This window comes from Littorina saxatilis, linkage group LG7 (assembly GCF_037325665.1).
Source record: "Littorina saxatilis isolate snail1 linkage group LG7, US_GU_Lsax_2.0, whole genome shotgun sequence".
Lineage (NCBI taxonomy): Eukaryota > Metazoa > Mollusca > Gastropoda > Littorinimorpha > Littorinidae > Littorina > Littorina saxatilis.
In genome coordinates this window covers 5,213,499-5,222,548 of record NC_090251.1, presented here as the reverse complement: position 1 = coordinate 5,222,548, position 9,050 = coordinate 5,213,499, and positions in this window count along the sequence as shown.

The following is a 9,050-nucleotide window of genomic DNA, read 5'->3' as shown; positions in this document are numbered from 1 at the left end:
CGCCATCCATTCCCCTACCATATTACACAAACAGATTGATTCTAAATGAGGTGTAGTGTCTACGCATTCCCAAAATCAAATTTACAGTCACAAAGATTCAGCGATAAATTTGGAAATAAATCAGAATAGTTAAAACGGAACACGTTTTGCTAACCTATACCTTGTCTAAGAATGACGTTATGGTAATCTGAACGGTGTAGGTGTGATTCTTCAAAGATGCGGACTTGGAAGCCGTTCTAGCAGTAATGAGAAAAAAAGACAACGGTACATTTCAGAAACTCATCAACGCATTGACTTCAACATTTCGGAGATTTGTGCGAACACAGGTCGAACATTACACAAGGAATCTTATGTCATTTGAGACAATCATAAAGCTGCTATGCAACATAATCTTTCTGTAACGTTTTAAAACAATATTTACAACAGACACAGTTAAGAGGGCTTTGTTAAAACACAAAAGACATGTACACTTATTTTCAAGGTTGGTGCCGCTCAGCTCTCAGAAAATGTTATTCGCTGTGTTTTTAATTGAACGTACCATTTACATTTTTATTTCTGATGCTTGACTTCGGAATTTTTTGGGAATGCATTTGTTTCAGCTTTCTGTTCGTTGTACTTACTTATAAAATGATCACATATGTTTCAGAGGCGAGGTATGCCAACACAGAGGAAAAGGAGATAATACCTTTGCAAATGCAGAAGGCCTTTAAGCCTAGAAAATGGCTGGGGTTTATTCTTGGTGGAAGAAAATATTATAACTTCAGCGACTTCAGCAAGTATCCATTCGATGCAATGTTCGACGAACTGGTGCAAGAAATCGACGGACTGAAAGTGCCTGTGCAGAGGATTTAAAATGTTGTATATGGCTGAAGGCAAAGGCAGAGAGGTAGAGGAGTGGGCACCGCCCTCATAAAGCTGGCCTGAGAGTAGTTGAGATCTCTGACATCTCGCTCCTTTATGACCAAAAATGGTCTGACCTTTACCCTTACCTTCATACTGCTGTACGCATTTTTTTTATAGCGTTTGCTCGTATTAATGTATTTTCATTACTTTTTTAATTTTTATTGGCAAGCTGCACTTATAGCCCGAGATAGTTTGGAGCTCTCATGTTTGATGCCTTGTTAATGTGTCATGTCAGGATATGTTTTGTATGGTGAATTCAGGAGTAAATTCTTCAACTCAGTTAAGTTCTTGGTCAGGTCAGTGGGAAGAGAACATGCACCAGCAGTGATAATTCAATTATGTGTTTGTTTAAAGAAGGATATGCCAGTTTACTTTAGACAGAATTAGTTAACAACAAGTCGCTTCAGATCGGGGATACCACATGAATTATCAAGTTTAGCTCAAAGTAAAGTAGATGTCATCTGACAACAAACCGCTTGAGATTCCAAATTTGTTTGATACAAACACGTTTTTTCAATGCTTTTAGAGAACTTCGTAAGGCTGCAAATATTATTGAAATTTCCGCCTCGGGAACTAGTTTCTAAATGTACTTCAATGCCCACTCCAGCCGAGAGCTTGACTGGTGAAAATCCATATGAGTCAGATCAGGCTGTGTAAGGCTGGCCGTACGTTGATATAATTATGGTCTTTGAAAATGAGATATTGTTGAAGTTACTATTAACCTGACATTTCTGTTAGTTGTACATTTAGATAATAAAGTTGTATTGTATGAATTGAACTCAAGTTGATCACATTTGTAAAACTTCCTTTCTGAGCTCAAATAAATAAGCTCTAAACGCGACTTTTTGTCGCCTGAAGCAATCAACACACTCGTTACGTTTACGTTAACGCAACTCCCTCTTGTCCCACCTTCCAATCTGCCAGATCAAACAAACTATGTATGCCACTATTGCAACAGCTCCACTCGCTCCTCGTCGAGTCATATCTGACACACTATTACACATCTTCCCTATCCACTGTTCATAAAACAATGTATATCTTTATTGCTTTTCTTCACGAATTATGTATAACTGCAAGTACACTGTACTTATGTTTATATTTATTCTTTTGATTTGCTTTTTGTGATCCTTTTTGCATTTTTTCATGTAACGGTAGACACTTTGTTTGTTGGTTGAATTTTGTTGGGGGTGGTGTGCATATGTCCTCCTAAGCGTGTGTGTTCTAACTTTGTAATGCCATGGTTCTGCACAATTCACATATTTATGATATTCATGTTTTGTGTGTGTTATTTTGTGTTGCTGTAAATTGCAAATTATTTGTACATTTTAACATTATGATAGATTATATAAATGAAAAATGTTGCACCTGTTCATGTTAAATGTGTCATAACAGTAAAGCAACAGATTTGTTTAACCTTAATGAAAATATGCATACCCCTGTTTTTCTATTCAACATTTTTGTAGTTTTGAAAACCTGGATACTTTGTTTTCCAGGTCAACTTCTTTTCCAGGTTACACTAGCGCAAGTAACACTATGATTTATTCTGAACATTATATCCTAGCTTGTGAACAGCCATACTCTTTGTCTCCCCTCAGGCAAAACGTACATACAAAAGACGGATAAAAACAAAGAGCAAAAGTCTTACTGTATTGATGACTTGCGATGGGGAGATTTGTTTAGTAAGTCTATCGTGTTCACTTGAATTTGAGAAGAATGAGAAAATATTATCACAACAACCTCTTCATTTGAATTAATGTAGGACAGTTTTTTCGATCCTCATGTCCAGGCTTCTCGCGTGATTGATCTATATCTGGGTGTAGAATAAGCAGTACATCCTGAAAGAATTAAGATAAGGTATTGAGGTGAAAAGTTTTGCTTGAACAAGGAGCATGATATGAGGCAAACAAATGAGAGGGGAACATAATAATGATAGTAGAAAATATGATAAACAGCAGTTATTTTGTGCAAGTCTCGTAAATGGCTCCAGTCGTCTTAAAATACATGCTTAGACATTTAGTAAACAAATATACAAAGAGCGTGCAACTCACTGAATAAAACCGAGAAAAGCTGAGCTTACATAAAACGTGATACATAATGAGTACGCACACACTCACGCACGTGCGCGCACACGCACACACACACACACACACACGGACACACACACACGGAAGTTTACACACAGGGGTGTATTAATTAATCCCCATATCACATAGCAATAAATCATAGAGGTAGGGTATTATGAATTACTGGTGAAATTTATTTTTGCAGTGTCTTTGTGTCTAAGTTTTTTTTTAAAACGGCCATGGCTAACCGGCTATGATTGTAAGCGACAAGACTCAATCTCCGACAATGACTGCATTGCAAGATAAATAGATATATAGATGGATGAATAGATAGATAGGTGGATAGTGTTAAGAGATGTGAGTGATTGTGTCATTAATTTTAAACTGATCGATTCTGATTAGTGAATATGATGCTTCACAATAATATACCTTTTCTGCACTTTTTTAACACTTTTTTGTTTATAGAAAAATGATAGTGTATGCACACCTTTTTATGATGTGAATGTTTTTGTCTGTAATTAAATCTTCCACTGACTAGCCTTTCATGCTTTTTGATTTTTTGTAAATAGCCATGGTTCAATGTTTTATCTTGAGCGTTTTTTAAGTTTGCCTTTAATAGATTTTTCAACTGTAATTGTGTACATTCTCCTCATTGTACAGGGGAAGGCCCCCGAATGGGGACCACTTTTTTCATGATGATAACTAGCTTGTTTTCTTGCAAAGAAGTTTCAGTTTGTGCTTGGTGGTTGTTCTCTCTTGTGTTAACTCTTAGGCCTAATAAGAGCAAATGAGCTTTGATGAACATTCAGCGAAATGTTCAGCAATATGACGGCGTGAAACTAAACAATATCAACACTAAGAACAAGTCGTCACCAAGGCTACATTTTGCTTGGATAGCCAACAACCGAAGACCGACACGGGTCATGCTCGTCTCGGCGCAGCGTGCAAACGTACTATTTAAATGACGGGCGCAGTGGCGTAGTGGTAAGACATCGGCCTCCTAATCGGAAGGTCGTGAGTTCGAATCCCGGCCACGGCCGCCTGGTGGGTTAAGGGTGGAGATTTTTCCGATCTCCCAGGTCAAATTATGTGCAGAGTGCCTTATCCAGCTCTGTGTGTACACGCAAGCACAAGACCAAGTGCGCACGAAAAAAGATCCTGTAATCCATGTCAGAGTTCGGTGGGTTATAGAAACACAAAAATACCCAGCATGCTTCCCCCGAAATCGGCGTATGCTGCCTGAATGGCGGGGTAAAAACGGCCATACACGTAAAAACCCACTCATGCGAAAACATGAGTGAACGTGGGAATTTCAGCCCATGAACGAAGAAGAAGAAGTATTACTTAAATACTCTTTTTTCTTTAATTATGAGCATATTATAGTAAATATTATTATATCTATACTTTTTGTATTCATAAAATGATAAGCAATATAGTGCAATCCCTTCTGAATCTATTACTACAATTCGAACTGTAATTAGAATTTTGATAATTTTAATGGTTGAACTCCTAAATTAGTTCTGCAGCTTGCAAGGAGCTGAAATGCAATCCCATAGTCTGATTTTAGGGTAGCCTTGTTCTTCGTAAATTAAAACTATTCTTCTTTCTGTTCTATCATCTGTCTATTTTTTCCTAATTTGTTTTTTGTCATAAATGTTACCCGAAGTTGACCTAAGGGTCGAAAGCGTTGTATTTTCACATCAGTGTGACTGTCGTACAGTACTTATTGATATGTTTATGTTCTCTTTTATGCGCAATCACCGCTGGGTTTTTTGCTTTTGATAGACAGGTTGACAGACATTGTGGGTTTACCCTGTTGTGCATAATAACATTTTGCGCTTTAGTTTTGATAACAACTTTTGTTTGTATTGCAGTTTAATTTAATTTGTCCGATCTTATTAAAGGCACAGTAAGCCTCCCGTAAACCATCACAGATACTGTCAGGCTTTTACACACAGCACAAACACCCTTTTATATAAACACTCACCGCTTGAGAACATCCTAGGTGCCCTCAGTAAAGAGCGAGCAATTTTCAAAGAATTTGTTTTTGCTTGGTTTATCTTACCCCTGAGCCATCGTGAACCCGTGTGATCCAGTTTCCCCTTTTCACAATGCAGTCGTCAGTTAGTAATTTGAATGTGACTCGCTGTGAGCTTATCTGCAATAGCACGTTATTATGTACCTCTGACTATGCACGAAACAAACGGCTGTGGTTCACAAGAACTCTCGCAATGGCTTTTGACTATTCAGAGGAACTGGCGATAGGCATAAACCGTCGTCTGCTACGAGAATCACGACATTGCCTGACCCTGCTTCCGGGATTTTCTTTTTTCAAACTTTCAAACCTTCGAATTGTACTGATCTTGTCTTGATGATTTTAGAATGTTTGTGTAATAAGCTGTCAATTTATTATTTAGATTTTAAAAGTTAGGTCTAGCGCCAAAACGCACCACAGTCGGATTGTCTACTGAGACAATCCGCACAATTAATTCTTTGAAAATTGCTCGCTCTTTACGTAGGGACCCTAGGATGTTCCCGTTTGGTGAGCGTTCAAATGGAAGGGTGTTTGTACTGTGTGTAAAAGCCTGACAGTATCTGTGATGGTTTACGGGAGGCTTACTGTGCTTTTAGACAACAACTGACAACTGTCTCTGACACGCAGTAGGCTTTTCCATTGTGTTTCTGTGTTGCTATATATATGCTGTGTTTTATTTTACACCAATATCATTTTTTTCTGCTGTCACTTTTACCCTAATTGCAACATGATTAAAGATCCGAATTGGAAACGTACGCATTTTGTGATAAGAATAACATTGATGTGAATCAATTACAATTTAACACCAAAAACAAAAAGAATACAGACACAAAACAAAGCAAATTAACAAACAGACAAAGTCCCAAACCGGTCATGTGTCAGCAAAGTCCAACTGACTATTTTCAGGTTTAGAAATGCAAGTACGATCAACGGTTCGACTAATTTTGGTTGTGTGGACATGAGTTGTCTCTATTTTTGACTCACCTGAGTAATCGGTGTCCGTTTGTAGACCCCAACAAACCCGTTGAGGTTATATCCGATGATTTTTTTTAAACTAGAACTATGAAACTAGCTGTTGACATTTTGAGGGTTTGGTTTACCCTCGTCAAACGTTGGGGTCTCAGCGGGGTAATGTTTGATTCACAAAAACTTAACATTGAGGTTATCTCCGATGTTTTTCAAGGTAGATCTTTAAAACATTGCACAGTTCAAGGGTTTAGGTCACAGGGGGGTCATGTTCGTTTCTTTAATACCTAACATTGACGTTATTTTGGATGTTTTTGAAGCTAGAGCTTTGAAACATTGACCACTTCAAGGGTTTGATAATCTGCCGATATAATCCTAGTTTAGTTGACCTCCGTCACAACAGGATTATAGTCATAAGAAACATAAAGTTGAGGTTTCTCATTTTTTTGGGAGCAAAATTTGGCATATTTTGTCACATTTCAGAGTCATAGCATGAACATGTTTGCTGGAAAAGATTTTCACTACTGAAAATATCCACTGAGCTATCACGACAATAAGTCTTGATCAAGCTATGATGTAATTGTTTGATTTGGTCACAGCTCAGAGTCTGGGTATTTAAGTCTTGGCTAGACTGTTAGGGATGTGTGACTGAGTACACATATTTTGTCTTTGCCACCCAAAAATTAGTTAGGTAAAGAAAATTAGTTCTTGTGAGAAAAAAGTGTTTTTTTATCACATGTACACGAACAATTAAAAAAAATACGAAAATATATTATTATACTATGTATTTGACTGCATGTCTGTATCATTATCTAACTGGAGTATTACTGGCAAGAAATTGAAGAGAATACATTTTAGTTGCCATTTTCCCCGAGTACGCAGTACTAGGGTCCAGCAGACTTTAATTGTCTGTCTGTCTGTCTGTCTGTCTCGACTTATCAGCTTATTGCTGGTAAACTACTGGGCGCAGTTCGTTCAAAAGTTGATACACTAACTTGATAATAGGTCCGATTGATCGTATTAAAACTTCATAATGTTACCTAGGACCTAAATGCGAAATAATCTACAAAAACGACTCTTAACGGCGGGCGCAATTCGCGGTGGGATAGAACAGCCGTTCGGCTCATAGAACCCCCCAGTCAGCCAGCGACACCAGGCTTTGCGTGCGTGCGTGCTTTGCATGCGTGTGCCACTGCGCGACCTAATTTTATGAACGAGCAACGTTAGCAGTCAAGACATTTGAGTTGACTGGCAATGGCTTGGTGGAAAGCGCGTCCGACTATGGCCAAAGTGATCCGGGTTCGATTCCCGGCATCGGAGTCTAATTTTCTTTTTTTAATTCTTGTTTACTATTGTTTATTATGAACTTCTTAATGTTTTATTTTACTCTAATGATTTTTTTAATTGTGTAAAATAATTTTTTGTTTTGTTTGTTTGTTGTAAATCCACGTGCACAAGACAAAAACTTTCATACTGGGGGAGCGAGCCAGTCTGAAGAGTACTCGGGTCCAGCGCCAGCGTTTTTTATAATATACGTAATGATCATTTAAAGGGCTCAAAATGCATGTAACAAAATGGCACACGGCTCTGTAAAATAACCCCTATGTGGGATATTCTTAGTGTTTGATAACAGAGCGGGTTGATGCAGGTGAAATTAGGATCATTTTTTTGTAAATTAGGCAGACGTGAATGTTTCCTTGATCATTTTTTTTTTGGGGGGGGGGGAATTAATATACAGTGAAATCTTCCTTTTAAGACCTAAACATAATCTGAGAAAATCAGGGCTTAAAGGCATATGTACGCGCTCCCGTGTTTACAAAGTGTAGTTTGCCCATAATCGATGTCAAACGCACCATAAGACCATGTAATGACGATATGTCGCCATGCGCGGACCATATACATGCATTACAGCTTGTTCTAGCCTCTGAAAAAGTGAGGATGTCAACAAAGACGCGGAGTTATTTCCCTTGCGTCAACGTTCCCTCTGTTGGCAAATCTATAAATAGGACGATCTAGATCAAAATAAAAATTCAAATATCTCAACATTTAAGGGGTCCTAGACCACAATATCTTGCAGGGAACTTAATTTAGCATGTCTCCAGCTGTTGGTAAAGCAATTAGCGTGTATAGTCATCGAGTACATATGGCTTTAAAAGAGAAGGAGTTTTAAAATGGGGGTATATTTTCAGAGTTTTAAAAAGGGAGGGAGTCTTCTATCGGGTAGGATGTTTTGAGGTGGGGGGAAGAAGGGAGAGAGTCTTCTATTGGGGGAAGGGGGGAGGGTCTTAAAAGGGGGGTTCCACTGTAATGGGACTTGACGAAGGAGATTCATACAAGCATTTGCTTTTTTTGTTTATGTTAAGATCAGTTATTTTACTTCGAGTTTCGAGCACATTCCTTTGCGGTGATATATCCTTTTGTCTGCATTTTAATGAAATTATTACGTGTGTGCGATATGTCCAAGTAGTATTTGTAATATATGCGTTTTATTGCTTGTTGTGTAATGCATACTTTATTCGTTCATTTATTTTCTTTAACGTGAGCTATCCCCAAAACGGCATATTGATTATGTTCTATAATCTGATAATGCATACTACATGTATCATTCGTTCAAATTCTGATTTATAATGGCCTCTGACTGGTCAGAACACCGAAACTCAGTTGCACTTTACAAATTCTTGTCAAAGGGCCTACAATAATACTTTATTATCTCAAAAGAGAAATTGAATTGTGGCTGAATAAACACAAAAGAACATTAAATACATCAATACAAACAACAATTTTCCCAGAGTATTTCGTATGGCTGGTTTTCGGAATGGCTCATGTGTAATCTTTACTAACCACCATTTACCACAACAAACTAAACTTTGATAGCTTTAATAAGGGAGGGCGCCCTATAATAGGCATGTTCCAATATTGAGCCACCCTCTGTTTATGCTCGTTTATTTTTGTTTTCACACTGACTTCAAATCCGGAAACAGATTGGAAAAAAGGACAAAAGTAAGGCCGCCCCATTTATGAGATTTGAGAGATACAGCGAACAAGCTCTTTGTCACACTCATAAGAAAAATACCTATCTCAGT